The sequence below is a fragment of the Perognathus longimembris genome, chromosome 5 (assembly GCF_023159225.1).
Source record: "Perognathus longimembris pacificus isolate PPM17 chromosome 5, ASM2315922v1, whole genome shotgun sequence".
NCBI lineage: Eukaryota > Metazoa > Chordata > Mammalia > Rodentia > Heteromyidae > Perognathus > Perognathus longimembris.
This window is the reverse complement of record NC_063165.1, coordinates 28,230,492-28,247,262: the sequence shown is the minus strand read 5'-3', so window position 1 is coordinate 28,247,262 and position 16,771 is coordinate 28,230,492. Positions and strand designations below refer to the sequence as shown.

General features: G+C 39.1%; 1 pseudogene; it reads right to left on the bottom strand.

The window, feature by feature from the left end:
- Positions 1–12,537: 12,537 nt before the first annotated feature.
- Positions 12,538–14,310, bottom strand: LOC125351042 (annotated as a pseudogene).
- Positions 14,311–16,771: the final 2,461 nt, after the last annotated feature.

Here is a 16,771-nt window from a genome sequence, read left to right as displayed (position 1 = left end):
TTTTGAGATTGTCTGTTTATGACTTTGTGTTTCTCAGAAAACTAAAGAATTAGAACTGGCAGGTTCTGGGGCTTGTTGTTTTATATCTTCTTTAACACTGATTTTATTTTTATTTTATTATTTTGTCAGTAATGGGGCTTGAACTCAGGGCCTAGGTACTGTCCCTTTTCCTAAGTGTATTTCCTAATAGCACGTCGTTCCCACCTTCAAGCAAATAACTGGTCTCTAGAGACCAAGAGATGCCAGCTGAGGAACACAAAGTCATGTCTCACGGGACCACTGCCACACCAAACCAGTTATTCTTCTGGGTCCCTCTTTCTATTCTCCTGTGCAAGAACCTCAGACATGTAGTCACTTGGGTGGCACATGATACATTCATTCCCTCAATCTCATTATACCTAGTGGACTCTCCTTTTTCTGTCTTCCTACCTCATAGCAAACCCATCTCAAATGGAATGACCCCAAACTATACCTATGTATAGTCTATATCTCCCAGAAATTGCCTTCTTCCTGCCCTTGCTTCATGGCAGTCACACCCTTTTCATTCCCACCCTTTTTCCCCTGCCACAGATCAGCCAACTTGTTTGATCCTTTGTCTCACTTAAAGCATGAAGGATTCTAGTTGACAGGCCTATTTAGTAACAAAGTTTTTCTTCTGTTGTTGTACTAGATTTACTACATGATTTATGAATTTAAAGGCATTCTATTTGTGGGAACATGATGGAACGGACCTGAGTTGTGAGTCTGTTTTATTACTTGGAAGGACAGTCCCCTAAACTCATTGAGCCTTCGTTTCTTTATCTGTAAAATGAAGGCACAATCATTCTTTTCCTGTATTGTTGAAAATGCGAGTAAAATGAAGAAGCATGTTAAATGGATGGCTAGTAGTGGACAGACAATGAACACTATTTCTCTTTCTTCAGATAGATAATTCTGTCCTCCACATCTTCCTTGTCATTCCTTTCAGTCATTATTTGTTCATATTTTTTTAAGTTTTCTTTCTTTCAAGTTCTCTAGCTTCTCTTCTATTTCTTTAATAATCACTGCTGATTCATCTTCCATACACAGAGCTAGAGTAGACCATGGAGGGAAACCCAGAATGTAAAGCAGAGTAGTAGTGAGAACACTGTTTCCTTTGTATCTCTGATTCCTTTTGAATTAAAGTCTCTGTAAGCAGAGCATGGCTTTTCCTTGCATTTCTATAGTTAGGAAACCATCAAATTGGAACTGGTTAAGCTCTTCTAAATCATGCTGATGGGTATCACAGTTGATTAAATACAAATAAGGCTCCTTTCCTCCCCTAATTTTCTAGGTCCCTATTCTTGTCCTCATACCATAAAACACAGATCCTCTGCTTATTAGTACCCATGATTCTCACTGTGGCCTAAGATGACAACTCCATAACAAAAAGATTGCAGATTCTTTTCTGCATTCATTAAAATCAGGCCTGTGGTTGTGGAAGCTTACTTAACCCAGAAACTAAATAAGGTAGATTCAGAAGATCTCGGGTCTCTGTGACTCTTTTACTGTTTCTTTAACCATGCTTGAAATGAAAGCAGATATTTTTTATGCTGTTTAATTAAAGTGTTAAGCAAGTGGCAGTCTCTGCCACAGGCAGAATTCTCTTTCTAGCAAATTCAGGGTTTTGGTGGCATCATCAAATGATTTCAGTTTCTGTTAACACAAACCTGACAAAAAGTGGTGGGAAACTATGTCATAAATATATGTTACACAAGATGGGTACTTGTGCAGGCCTATATTCCCAGTGCTTGGAAGCTGGAGACAAGAGCACTGCAAATGTGAGCCTAAGCCTCAGATTCATAACAAAATCAACATAGCAAGTTCAAAAACAGCCTGAGTTACATTGCAAGATGATGTCTCAAAAAATCTAAATAAGTAAGTAATCCATAGGGAGGGCTCAAGTGTTGCTAATTCTACAGGCCAGTTGGTCATTGAGGACACAGGTGCTAATGTGCTATTGCCAGTGTGTCAGCAATTAATTTCTCATGGTTGCAGTGAACCAGGCATCAATTGCAGACAGCACCATATTAACCAATCCTGGAAACTGCTGTGTTGTGTATTCCCTTTGCTTAGTGGAGATACATTCTCAGGAGCAACCTTGAAGAATTTTTCTAGCTTCCAGTCATCAAGATTGAATCACATGTTCACACACAGGAACCAGTTCTTGGCAGGTAATGTGGAGAAACGTTGTTATCTTGATACAAATAATTGTGAGCCAGACCCAAAGAAACATGGACTCTATGGCCTCCCTTATTGGGAATAATTAGTACAGGTTTAGGCAAGCCATAGCAGAGCATCACAAGGCCCAATAGCTATACTCTTATGAACACATAAGATGATGCTAAGTGAAATGAACTCCATGTTATGGAAACAATTGATATATCACAGTTGTAACTACTTTCAACGTCCTATGTGTATGTGTAGTTTCTATTATTGATGATGTTCTTGTATCACCTTCCTAAGGTTGTACCTACACTATCTCTGTAATCTTATCTGAGTATATTGGAAACCGTGTTTACTGGTATTGGAAGTAGGAAATTCAAAGGGAATACCAAATTTGAGAGACACAGGGTAAAAAAAGAGAAATAACTACAAAAGCAATACTTGCAAAACTGTTTGGTGTAAGTGAACTGAACACCTGGGTGGGGGGAGGGAAAGGGGGGAGGGCGGGGGGCATGAGGGATAAGGTAACAAACAGTACAAGAAATGTATCCAATGCCCAACATTTGAAACTGTAACCTCTCTGTACATCAGTTCGATAATAAAAATTTGAGAAAAAAAAAATCCTTTTTGGAATACAGAAGTCTAAGAGACAGGAGGGGGAGGGGGAGGGGGAGGGGAGGGGAGGGAGAGGGGGGAGGGAAGGGGGAGGGGGAGGGGAGGAGGCGGGGGGAGGGGAGGAGGCGGGGGGAGGGGAGGAGGCTGGGGGAGGGGAGGAGGCGGAGGGGAGGGGGAGGGGGGAGGAGGAGGGGGAGGGGAGGGGGAAGGGGAGGGGGAGAGAAGGGGGAGGGGCAGGGGGAGGGGGAGGGGGAGGGGAAGGGGGAGGGGGAAGGGGGAGGGGGAAGGGGGAGGGGGAAGGGGGAGGGGAGGGGAAGGGGGAGGAGGAGGAAGAAGAGGAGGATTCCTTTTTGCCACTATGTCTTGATACAGTCCCAAGCATATTCTAAGTATGGCGTCCTGTATAATGACATAGACCAGGACTGAGATTTAAGTCTGAGGCATAAAAATTAAGGATGTATTAACCCTCAGATGCAGACCCTGAACTTGCATGACTCGGAGTGTAATGCTTCTTGAACATTGTGCCTTACAAACCTTGATGGCTTCACTCTACATTTCACCTTGACCACAGATATGGTAGTTAGTTCAGTAAATAAACATTTGTTTTATGGTTTTGTTTGTAGTTTGTCCATGATATCCTTCATTCTTAGTCATTAGCTATTTACTCCTTATGTAAAGATTTGCCTACTCTCCACAATATGCTCTTATGTATTCAAAGGATACTAAATAGAGAATTGATTACACTATTGTACTATATATTTTTCGTTGTACTAAAGACACTGGTTTTTATAAGCAGAGTGCTAGGTTATTTATATACACTATCTGTTTTGTACTTGGGATGCTTCAGGCATGCTTTTTTCAGATTGTAACAAGAAAAAATAATATGGAGAGATGCTGAACAAAGAGAGAAAATTTGTTTCAGCCAAATGTACATATAATGGTATCTCCATAAATATTGGTACCAATATCACCTGCAAAGCATAGAAGAGGAAGGTAACATTACAGATGGCAATTGTAAGAAGATAAACATTCCTGCAGGATGAGCTGTTGCCCAATACAAAGGCTCAAAGTAAGACATTTATATTGACACTCTGGAGACATATGCAAGCTAGGAGGTCCTGCAGATTAGGGACAGCACCCTGATATCTTTTAGGTCAGGAGCTACATGGTTTAAGACCTCTATCATTCAATATGTGAGCCATGACTTGTTCACTTGAAATTTTCCAGATTTCAAGAAGCACAGACAATCAAGCTCTAGAGTGTTTCTCAAGCCCACTGTGTTAAGTAAAGCAAATCAAGTGGAGAAGAGCCAGAATCAGTGTAGGCAGGTACCCATCAGGGTATAGACTTAAAAAAAAAACGGAATGTGTGTGTGTGGAGATATTTATGACCATTTTTGCAGTGTAACACAAAAGAAGCATTCATGTTTGCGAATGCTTATAAAGCTCCTTTGTGATTGGCAGTTCCTTGCTATAACAAATACATGAGATAATCAATTGGTAAAGAGAAAATGTTTACATGGCTCATAGTTTCAGAAATTCTATTCTATGACCAGTTGGTACCATTACTTGTTGGCCTATAGCACATCATGATAGCTTTATGTGGAAGCACAAAACCATTAACTTAAGAAAGACTACTTTTTCACAACCCCCTTCAAAGTCATCCCTAAAATGACCTAAAGAACTCCCAGTAGGCTCTATATTTTAAAGACTCCACCTCCTCTTCCTATTGCTACTCTAGGAATGGGCCATTGAAGGACAATCAAAATCCAAACTATAATGTAACATAAGATGTCCAAAAATTGCTAGAAGACTTGCTGTGTAGGTAGATGAACCAAGGTGAAATTTTATGTAATGAAAGTGTGTTATTTAGAACATTCTTTCTTTTTTTTCCAAAAAGAAACACAGAATCTTGGAAAAAGTGGCCCACACCTGTAATCCTAACTACGCAGAGGCTGAGTTCCTGAAGATCTCAGTTTGAAGCCAGACTTGGAAGAAAAATCCACAAAATTCCACCTTCAAAATTGAACAATCAAAAAGCAAAGCTAGTGGGATGCCAGTGACTCATGACTATAATCCTGACTACTCAGGAGGTTGAGATCTGAGGATTAGAGTTCAAAGTTAGCCCAGACGGGAAGATGCTTTTCTCCAATTAACTACGCCAAAAAAACTAAAAGCGTAGCTGTGGCTCAAGTGATTGAGTGCTAGCCTTGAGCAAAAGAGCTCAAGCAGAATATCCAAGCCCTCAGTTCAAGTTACACACACACACACACACACACACACACACACACATATTAAGGATCAGGCTATGAGTTACCATGAGATTCACCTAGTCTAATAAGGTCAGAAGAACTAGTAAGCATTATTGAATTGTAGAGCTAAGAACCAAATTTAATACTACATACATACTACTGTTCATCGTTCACTGTTACATATAACCTTACTTAATAGTAAATTAAAAATGTTAGGGATGGCGACTAAAGTGAATTTCTTGGGCTGAGTGCCTTCTGAAGACTGTTTCAACCAAGCATTCTATAATTGTGTTCTGTCTTTTCCCCAGACATTCTACAATTTTATTCCTAGGCACAGTCATTCCATGACTAAATGGAGACTTTTTCTCAAGGATGGCGACTAGTCACTCACAGAGGCCCTGTCTTAGTCCTATCTGCAAGCTAAAAACTTTACTCCATTTTTAAGTAGCTGAAGCTGTCAAAAGAAGAGCAATATTTTGTGACATGCCAGAATTACATGAACTTCAAATGTGAATTCCCATAAGCTGTGTTCTATTGTAGCATAGCCACACCCATTCAATTATGGCCTGTCTATAGTTGCTTTGATGCTGCTATAACAGAGTCACATGATTGTGACAGAGACATTACTGCCAGTGAAAACTAAAATCTTTACTATCTGGCCTCCTTTTATAGGAAAAAAAATGTTGTCTAGTCTCTGTTCTGGAGGAGGAAGAAAATTGAGCATCTGATCTTCGACTTCTCTTTTCTCTTTCATGTCTGATCCTGTACTAAATGTTCTTTCCCAGATTAACCAGATCTAAAATAACTTCCTTTCCTTCCTACCTCTTCTGCTGTATGGAGAGAACAGGTTTTACTGTGTGTTCCACATCACAAGTTGCATGTCAGGCAAATCATGCATATAATTCACACTTTAAATGAGTTAATTATTTAAGTGCTCAATCTTTTAGTCGGGTCTATCAGCCAACTTTACAAGGAGGAAATGAATAAACATGAAGGCATTTTATCCCCCCCCATCATTCATTAAAAACATTTCAGAGACTCATTAGTCAGAGCTTAAGCAGGCTTCATGGAAGGCTGATAAGATGTCAGACATTACTTTCCAAACTACACGAGTATCACCTAAATGGAAGGAGTGAAATTCCTATCAGCTCAGTAGAAATTAGCTGTGACTCAGCCTCTCAACTGCCTTTCTCTAGCTCTTCAGGAAAACCTAGTTCCATCTCTGTGATTTATTTAAATTGCTGGAAAAAAATGGTTAGGCAAATAAAGCACTTGGATGCATAAAATGATGTGTCACTTGCATGGTAAGGAGTGCTTTCTGTTCTATCATCAGGAAATGAAAAAGAATAAAAAGGAAAATAGGCAGCCTTTAAAAGGATTTTAAATGAGAATGCTGCATTTCCCAAGCCTCTGCTGACTCCGAAAACCCTGTGGTATACATTTTCCCTTTTATGGTTTTAAGATGGCAAAAGTGTTCTCGTATTTTAAGTTCATTCCCAAAATACATTGTCCCTTGCAGCAGTCCCATTGGTGGTGCTTTGGAGTAACTCCCACTGACAAAGCTCACAATAATCCCCAATTCTCATTTGCCTGTTGGATCTCCCTCCACTTTCCCAATGTGCATATTGTAGCAAGGCAGTGGGCAGTGAATCAGGAAGGTTCCATGGGACCAGAAGCTTTGGGTGGTATTTTATGTTAATTCATTCTGATGGTTTCGAAGAAGTTTTCTGATCATATCAGCTTGTTGTGTTTCTTTGGGACTTATTAAAAAAGAGTGTTCTATTTCAGTAGAGTAGAAATCACTTGAATAGGGTAATGAAGATGAATTAGATGAATTCTAGTGTTTCTAGTTTTTAAATAATATGCTAAGATCTGTGAATTCGACAAAATGAGTGCCCTTTGAGTGCTTGTAGTTTTCACAGTTACTCTGAACATTGAAAATCCCTTGGATTCAGCCTAAGTGCCCAGAGCCAGTGTGGCATCTGCTAACAAAGGTAGAATAGATTAATGTGTAGACTCTTGATAGCAGCTTCAAGTCCAAGGATTGAGAGCGTATGCCTGGTGGGGAAAATGTTTGTTTTGGCAAGAAGAAGAAAGGACAGTGGATTGGGGCCAAGGCGAACAGAAGAGCATAGTGGAGCCTTTTGCTACCATTTAAATGAAAGGCAGCCTACCTCCTTCAACATGGTAGTTACCAGTTGGCAAAGAAATACTTGCGGTGGAAAATAACGAGCTCCCTCATTATAAAGCAATAGTTTTAAAGTAAATTTTCATAGCATAATCAATAAAAAGTGCCAGGAAAATAGTAGCCTAAATGTCAGTTTTCAAAGTTTCATAAGTTTATATATGGCAAGGGATGCTTGCTGGCAAGGTTTGAAGGTTTACTAATAACTTCAAACTATTCTTTAAAATGTTGTTTTTGCAATCTGCTTCACTACTTACCATTGATCATGTTCCTCTTGAATTTATACTGTAGTACATTTTAACTGAAACAAAAACAAGCATAAATCATGTAAAGCTATCAAAAATATTTCTTTTGTGAAAGCCAGTCATCACATGACTGTTATTACAATGATTTGCATTCTGATTCAATCTGCAAGTATAGGGTATTCTATGAATCAGTGGGATAAAAATGTTTCAATGTAGGATTACTTCCAGATAATTGAAGATTTTTGTCTACCATGGGAAGAATTAAGCATATTATAAATGCTTTTATCCTTAGCATGTCAAACCATGGTAAGGTGTTCCTAACATGCATGTCATCTTCCTTTCTTTTCTTTGTCTTTAATTTTTAAAAATTATCTTTCAGTGCTTGTACAAAGGGGTTTTAAATCAACATGTGGGGTTTTGAGTACAGGTTGATTAATGTCACCCTCCCAACATTCCTCTTGATCTCTCCCAGGTCCAAGTAATCTGTTTCCATGTTCACGTATGAATATTTTGACAGCATTTACCCATCCTTCCTCTCTCCAGGAAAAATATAAACCAATTCCCTGTCCAAAGCAAAAAAGTGGTTGAGCATGACTTAAGGGAACACTATGAACTGTGATTAGTCTACTGATGGCCAAGAAATGTCCAATGCAGTCCTGTCATTGGGTTGCAGCGTGAACACTGAGAGAAAAAGGGTTGGTCCTTTTCTTTGGAAATGATAAGCTACATCCTACAGGATAGGTTAGTCATTGGCTTCCTTGCCAGCAGGAAAGAAAAATGAAACATTGTAAAAGAATAGGAACAATGAAAGCTAACACACAGGAAGAGATTTTTTTTTTTTTTTTTTTTTTTTTGGCCAGTCTTGGGACTTGGACTCAGGGCCTGAGCACTGTCCCTGGCTTCCTTTTGCTCAAGGCTAGCACTCTGCCACTTGAGCCACAGCGCCACTTCTGGCCGTTTTCTGTATATGTGGTGCTGGGGAATTGAACCCAGGGCCTCATGTATAAGAGACAAGCTCTCTTGCCACTAGGCCATATCCCCAGCCCAGGAAGAGATTTTAACAGTGAGAAAAATCTGTGATCTAGTCATGCCTAATATTACTTTCTTTTCTTCCTTACTAAGGGATTTGGGTCAATAGTGTTCAATGTTTTCTTTAGGTTGGGTGGAGTTGGTTGTCTATCCATTATGACTCAAAACAATTTGACAGTCTGTAGAGCATTCTAGTTACTGAAGGATAATAAAAGGATATATATTAATATAATAAAATATATATTGATATAATAGAAGGGTACATATGAATATGATATAAGTATGATATTATTTCAAGCTCATACAGAAACCAGACAAAATCCCAGGTATTTGCGGATGTGCTTGACGTGCAGCCAGGGCAATCTAACCCCATCCTGGTCTTCAACATTCCATTGTGGGCCTAACTGAAAGGCTCAAGCTCCCCTAGCCCTATTAGCCTTTCCCATAACATTTGTCTCCTTGCTCAGACCCCTTAAAATCCTAACACCAGCTCCACTTCCTTGCACAACCTCCATCTATGCAGGAAGGTTGCTGCACCTTGCTGCTGTGCCTCAATAAAGAGTCCTTGCCTGTTGAGACGGAATGCAGCCTTTTCCTTTCTCCTCCATTTTCCTAACAGTTACTCATGAGGCTGAGATCTGGAGGATAACAGTTTCCAGTCAGCCTGGACAGGAATGCTCCTGACATTCTATTTACAATTAACCAGCAAAATACCATACTGAAAAAATGACTCAAGTAGTAGAGCACCAGCTGTGAGCAAGCAAGGTAAATAAGTACTAGTCTTGAGTTCAAAAAGTCTGTCAATGGCAAGATAGTCTCTAGTAAGTGTGAAAGGTCTAGCTATAGTGAGAAAGTTACTGAAACTGTACGTAACCAATTCTAAAAGAATCCCTGTCTTTCAGGGAGTGATATAATTTCCCTGTGCCAGTTAAAATTGAAGAGAATATTAAGCAAGAACCAAAGGATGGCTAATGATATCCATCTTCAGAACAGCAGCTGTTTAGAATAGAAATGTACAAACTGCTTCAGAAAGTGTACAAAATTCATATAGAATAATGAGTTTGTAACTCTAAGTCCAACCGTGATTGGTATAATACGTTTGTTGGCTATTTGGAACTTGAGGGCTTTTGTATTTTTTCAGTGTTTCCTATTTCATGAACCCAAAGATATTCTCTATACACATTAAAATATGAGTCCTTGACAATTTTCCTGTCACTTTGGTATAAATGATGACTGAGGATAACTACGTAGCGCTGAGGCAATGTCTAGGGCTGTCTTCCTGAAATTTAGAGAAGGAAAACTTTTTAAAAAAGTGATTTTACAGTTGGTGATGTGAAAATGTGGTGTCTATACATATTGACAGCACACGCACTTCGCAGCAGCACAGACCATAACTGAGCCTAGTTAGCAAGACAAATTAGTCAGAAAAAGGACGCTGCCAGATGGTACACATTGTTAATAACGCCCATCTGTGAATTATGAAGCTGATTTGCGTATTCATTTGATGCTTCTTTTCTTGGACAGCAAAGTAGCTTGTTACATCTTTGTTGGGAAGCTTTGGTGTCCCAGTGGCTCTCCAGGTAACTTTCATTCCTTCTTAGCCAGCAATTTTGAAGGAAGCCTTATTTGTGTCCTCTGAAGCCCTGGGACGGACCCCAGGGAGTAAAGTCTGTCATCAATTCTATAGTGATTGTGAATTATTCTCCTCTTTCAAAAAATAAGGAAAATAATGAAATATAGGCTTTAGAGTTGTGAATAGTTTCTTGATGAAAATAGAGCTATGCAAAGCTACTGTAAACAAAGCAAGGTCCAGGAAGGAAGCAAGAATAAAGAAAAAGCCATAAAGCTCTCCTTCTTGGTAGAGCTCAGCATTGAAAACATACGAAAGGACAATCTTTTTCAGCTTTCTTTTTTCCTCTCAGATTTCAAGGATTCCTAGGCCCAATGATAAGGCTAGGCCTCAAGAGAAGGTGGGCAAAGAGTTCTGGCCCTCTAGGGAGTTCTTAGATGCTCCTGTCATGTTACTATGATGTCATGAAGCAGCATCATGGTTCTCTTATTGTGGTTCCAGTCTCACCAGCCAAAATTCTGACTTCAAAGATAGTCAGACTACAGTGGAGTTTCCCCATTATTTTTACTTCTATTCAAGTTATGGGAATTTCAAAACAAAGCAGTAAAGTCACTGTGGACCCCTTTTTCCTTCCCGTGTATTAAGTTATACCACCCTAATGTGCTAATATTGGATTCTTTGTTGCTTTCTCAACTTGGACATATTAAGAATCTGGACTAACAACATAGACTTAAGGCATATTCTACCTGTCACTTATTTATTTATTTTCTTTCTGAAGCTAACAAACTGCTGGGACAAAATGTGCACAAATGCAGCAGTGACACTCACTAGATGCTATGTTGAAAATGAACTACATAACTTGTCGGGGAGAGGGATTGTGAGGGAAGGAAATGGGAAGAGGTGAGACTGTTAAAAAATACAGAGAAAAACAAAACACACAGAAAAAAACAAACACCAAAAAAACCAGTATTGACATTTGCCAAATTTCTTTCCAGAATGTCTTTTAGCCATACCTTGGTGTATTTTGTTCTATCCCAAGAAGCTGACTCGTAGCCAACAAGGAGGAGACAGATTCATGAGGATTAAAACAAAAACTCAGAAATAAAAGCCTGCTGTACTCATGTGGACCACATGAAGTTAGCATCTTTACTACTTAGATGATCAAATACTTTTGTTGTTGTTTGGTTGTGGGGCTTGATCTCATAACATGGGTTCTGTCCCTGAGCCTCTTTGTGCTCGAGGATAGCACTCTACCACTTTGAGCCATAGCAACATTTTTGAGTGGTTAATTGGAGGTAAGAATTTCACAAGAACTTTTCTTCCCTGGCTGGCTTCAAACCACAATTTTCAAATCTCAGACTCTTGAGTGCTAAGATTACAGGGATGATCTATCGGCACCTGAATCAAATGATACTTCTAAAAAAAATTATGAAGATTAAATGGAATTATTATTTAGAAAAGCTTTTAAATGTGTCTAGACTATGTGTTATATACATGTTTATAAAGTAAATAAATTATAAAATGAATACATGTGTGCATGGATTATAAACTATTATGGATACTTTATGCTTTGCTTGTTTTGCTGAATATTTTAGTTTTAGAATTTTCCAATATTAACAAAAGAAATCCTATTTTCTTCATTTTCCACTATCTAGTAAATCATTCCCATCCAGACATGCACCGTTATTTCCTGTTGGAATTGCATGGCCAATGTCTTCACCAGGTCTTGGGTTTTAGTGCCTAAACAAGGAACTTGATCTTGGTTGATCTGCACCTACTAAACCCAGCCTCGTTTATTTTTTTGCCCTACTCTTAATTTTTCTGTATAGCACTTACCCACCACCTAATAAACTGTATTAGGTAATCAGTTTGATATTTATATTTACTTTCGTATGTCCCTGCTGGACTACAAACTCTATAAGAGCAAAAAATTGCTTCATTCATTATTTCTGCAAACCTGTTTCAGAGCAGATGCTCAGTAAATATTTGCAAAATTGAAAGAAATTCCTTCTTATTTTTGCTATTATAAATAGTTTTGTGTGTTGAATGTTTCTATATGTTAATTATCTTACATTCATTCCTTTCAGACTTCTTAAAGTGAAATCATTAGGTCAGGTTTAGAGAATATATTTTAAGGTCACCATTTCCTTTTTTTCAATTATAGCTGCTTTTAGAGAAACAAATCAAAGTAATATTCATATAAGCATGAATCTTACCAAGTCCAGAGAAAAAAGGAAGGGTAAACAGTCTGCATATCCTGCTGTAATATTTTCCTGCCCAGTAAGACCATAATGCTTTGTCCCATTGTCAGTTACTGATATAATAAACCACAAATAATATCTTCTCTGGAAGATGCACTGCTGCTCTTTGAGACAACAGGGAAAAGGAACTAGACATAAGATAGAATGCTTTATTTTTTTGGCAGATAATCTCAGTCGTTACAAGTACTGCTGTACTGCTAATTTAAAAAGAATATGTTCTCCTCATGTGTTGAAAATTCCAGGGATGAGGAGGCTGAGATTTCAGCTCGGGTATCTCCAAGTATATTACTATTTTTCCCCTGACCTTTCTGTGTGTTATTTCTCAGTTGCTTCTGGATCACTCCCATTCTCTGTTTGTGAGCTTGTATGTGAGTAAGCTCTTTTGTTGGGACAGATTTCTTCAGAGCCAAATCCTGGGATCCACATGTTCCTCTGGCACTTGAGATGCAGCTGGACATATTTCACCTCAGGGTGCGGGATTTGTAATGCTGTGAAAATTGGCAGGACGCTGTTACCACAATCTGGATAAAATCATCACCAATCTACAGCAGCGCCTCCTCCACATCTTCATCCAACTGCTCATTATGATCCACTTCCCTAACTAAACCTTGTGATGTCTTCCTCTGCTAAACCTGATTGCTTTCAGGGCCAAGATGATTAGCTTCCACATGAATGCCTGGTATCTTTACCATGGAGCCATGGAGCCTTGGGGAGGAATGCTGGCTGGATCCAGTTTTATGGATGAGAAATCAGTAAGATTGATTAGGACTGACTGGCAGTCTCTGGAGTACAGCTCAAAAAGTTTACCAAGATCCTATTTCTTTATTTGAGCTGTGAGGACCAAGACAATATATTAATTGTATGGTGGTTAAGAGAAGTAGTCCAGCAACAAGACTTCATCCTTGTTTGTGCTGACATTCCCAGCACAGAGCCATCGCCATCGCAATGAGACCCTCTTCATTTCGCTAATCCAAGCCCTGGATAATAATTGCCAATAAATAAATCAATAAACAAATAAATAGAGAAAGAGAAGCTAATACATGATGGATCATGTAGAGTTCTCCCCACTGGATTTCTATAATTTCAATACCTCCAATCATCACAAGGCCACACACACATACCCAAAGCAGCTCTTTCTTTATCACTTCTTTTGATTCAGCCTACATTGTCCTTCAGTAGGTTCTAAGTTCACACTTCTAAAACTTAATTAAAATCTGAGTCCACTATGCTCATTAAATATCTGAATATGCATTCTACACTTAGATCTGAAATGCTCTACCACCATAAATTTTTTTTATCTGAATATAGCTTTATTTTCTTCCATTTATCTTACACTTCTCTGTTCCATTCAGAATATAACACAGAAATGCTATCACCTTTCTCATTTTAGGTAGCAGTCTTCTGTTAATGTCCATTAGCTTTATTGTCTGGCTCAACACCTTGTTGGTTCATTAAGTTTCTTGCTGAATACATCTCCCATTTGGCTGTTTGTGCTGACACCCAGCCCGCTCTTCCCTATATTTGTGTCCTTCTGTTTTGAAGTCCAGTTCAAGGTCTCATATAGTGTCAGTGCTCATAGCAAAGAGGCTACTTTATGCCCCCAAAGAACCATTTATTCATTTCTCAATGGTTTTCCCAACCCCATTGTAATTTCATGCTTGTAAGAAGCATTGTTCAAAAAGAAAATGAAGTATGGTATACTTTATGTGGGGTGCATGCCACACACAATCAACAAGGGATTTTTCAGCATTTTCTGTAGCAAAATTCTAAGCCAATTTTATAGGATGCTGACTGTGGAAAACTGACACAAGAAATAAGTCAGCAAAAGAACTTAAAACACAAAAGACAATGGGAGTAGTGGTCACAAAAAATAGCAATATAAGGTAGTTTATAAATTTGAGGAAATTAGACTATCATCTTCAAGAACTCATCAGTTAGATTTTCATCTCATACCCATTCCACACAGCCATTTTGTGTTTAATTCTCATGTAAACATTCTGAGCACTCAGAATATATACCTATATTACTTTTGTGGTGCTGCTGGGAGAATTTAAATACCTCCAGTTCTATTTTGCACTGAGAGAGTGGCATTCTAATATCTCAAGTGAGTGAATATGGACAGTATCCAGGTCTAGATGTCCTTACATTCTTATTTCTGACTTCCACTACTCAACATACCATTTCTAAGATGGAAAACTAGAGTAGACATTTAATGAAACAATGGAAGTGATTGGCTTGGTTTCCTCTTTTTAAGAAAGCATGCCTTTCTTTGATGCTCAGATTTGGAACATCTATGAAAAGACTAAGGTGTTTTTCTTGTTATTTTTAATGATAATTCTGTGTATTTCTATCATCTCTCAATGTCATTTCCTTCCTTACTTCCTTTCTTCCTTTCTCTCTTTCTTTCTCTCTTCCTTCCTTCCTTTTTCTTTCTTTCTCTTTCTTTCTCTCCCTTTCTCTTTCTCTCTCTCTTTTTCTCCCTTCCTCCCTCCCTTCCTCCCCTCCTTCCTTCCTTCCTTCCTTCCTTCCTTCCTTTCTTTCTTTCTTTCTTTCTTTCTTTCTTTCTTTCTTTCTTTCTTTCTTTCTTTCATTCCTTCCTTCTTTCTTTCTTTCTTTCTTTCTTTCTTTTTCTTTCTCTATTTTTATTTGCTGCTCCTGGGGCTTTAATTCCGGGCGTCCCTGAACTCCTTTTGCTCAAGGCTAGTGCTATACTTCGAGCCACAGTGCCACTTCTGGCTTTTCTATGTTTAATTGGAGATAAGAGTCTCATGGACTTTCCTGCAGGGCTGGCTCCAAACTGCAATCTTCAGATCCCAGCCTCTTGAGTATTTAAGTTTACAGGTGTGAGCTGCTGGCACCAGGATAATAATGCCATTTTTAATGTCTTCCTATCACCTAAGCTTTCTATTCTTGTATCCTACAAAGAAGCAGCTCGTTTTCTAACTAGTTAACCAAAAGTTTAGCATGAGCTAAGAACCATTATTTTAGGGATCTGATGTATTCATCTTAAGAGGTGATGAGAACATTTGGATAATTTCTGAGATTTAGATTGCCTAAGATTGTCATGTTATTCCTTAAAAATTACTAAAAGTAGCTTAAGGTTGACAATATTCCCACGTAGTGTGTTCAGATACTGCCAGTAGCAGCACTGGGGTTATTATATTCTACTGGTAAAGAAATAGTAGTCAGAAATAAAGTTTCTGTTTGAATTCTGCCTCTTCCACTGGCCAGACATGTGAACTAACTTCTTTGCATCCACATTCTCACTTCTGTGTGAGGAAGTGTGACTACCACCTCATGGGCAAATTTCACATGTGATATTATACTTGACTATCACTTAGTAAGGATAGAGTAGATAATTTACATTTATTATTTTTATATCTAAGTAGGTCAGTGGCTAAAATGCCATGCCTGAAACAGTAAGAAAGTAGGTAGACATTTCGAACATAAAATTCTAAAGTCAACCAATTTTCCACTTAGAGTAATAGGCCATTTTTGCAACTTTCCTTGAGGACCAAAATGAATGAATTAAAATATTCATCCTAATATAAGATATATCTCTACCACAGGATAGTCCAGAGACTTCCTGCAAAGGTCTAGTCATAGAGGATTTGGCTAGTATTAAGTATTAAACACCCATGTCCTTGCTGTAATATGGAGGTCAGATCTGGCCAGAGAAAGAGGGCAGAAGCTGACTCCATCTCTACTATCTCCCCAGCCACTGAGCTTCAGAGTTGAGGGCCCCTCCCCATCTGCTCGGAAGCCTGGGAGGATCCAACTTCCCGTGAACAATAGTGCCTCCCCCCCTACCAAATTCCCGAGCCAATTCTTGATGGGCTGCCTGGATTCCTACCGGAAAGGAAGCCCCATACCCAGGTAATGGGAGTTCCTGAATCCTAAGAGGCAGGGGTGGGCACATGGCCTATACTTACTGAACTTGTCAGTCAAGTGCTTGGGACTGGGAGCTTCCAGTGACCCAGCCACCTGACCTGACCCTATTTAGAGGCAGGCCAGCTCAGGCGCCTTTATGCCTTGCCACATGTCTACACATTCGAGTCTTGTGTCTCTTATCCCGTGGTGTCCCAATTCTGCTCTCCACTAGAGCTGAATTAGTTTGTTGGTACGTAGCAATCTTTGGAAGTAAGTCTCTGTCCTGTTTTGTGTTATATGTTTTTCTGAAACCTGGGGAAGGTCTATCTGGAACTTCCCCAACAAATTCATCTTTTTACTTGAGACTGTTTCTGAGTGGTGGACTCTTGGAGGGATGGGGGATCCCCCTCCCTCGGACCCCATTACACTTGGTACCACACTGTGTGTGGTACCCATAGCTTTGCACCATGTACACAGTGCCGTACAGATATATGTACCACATACAGCCCATAGTTTTATGTAACATGATATGTTGTATGTGATGCATACTGTGACTTTCTC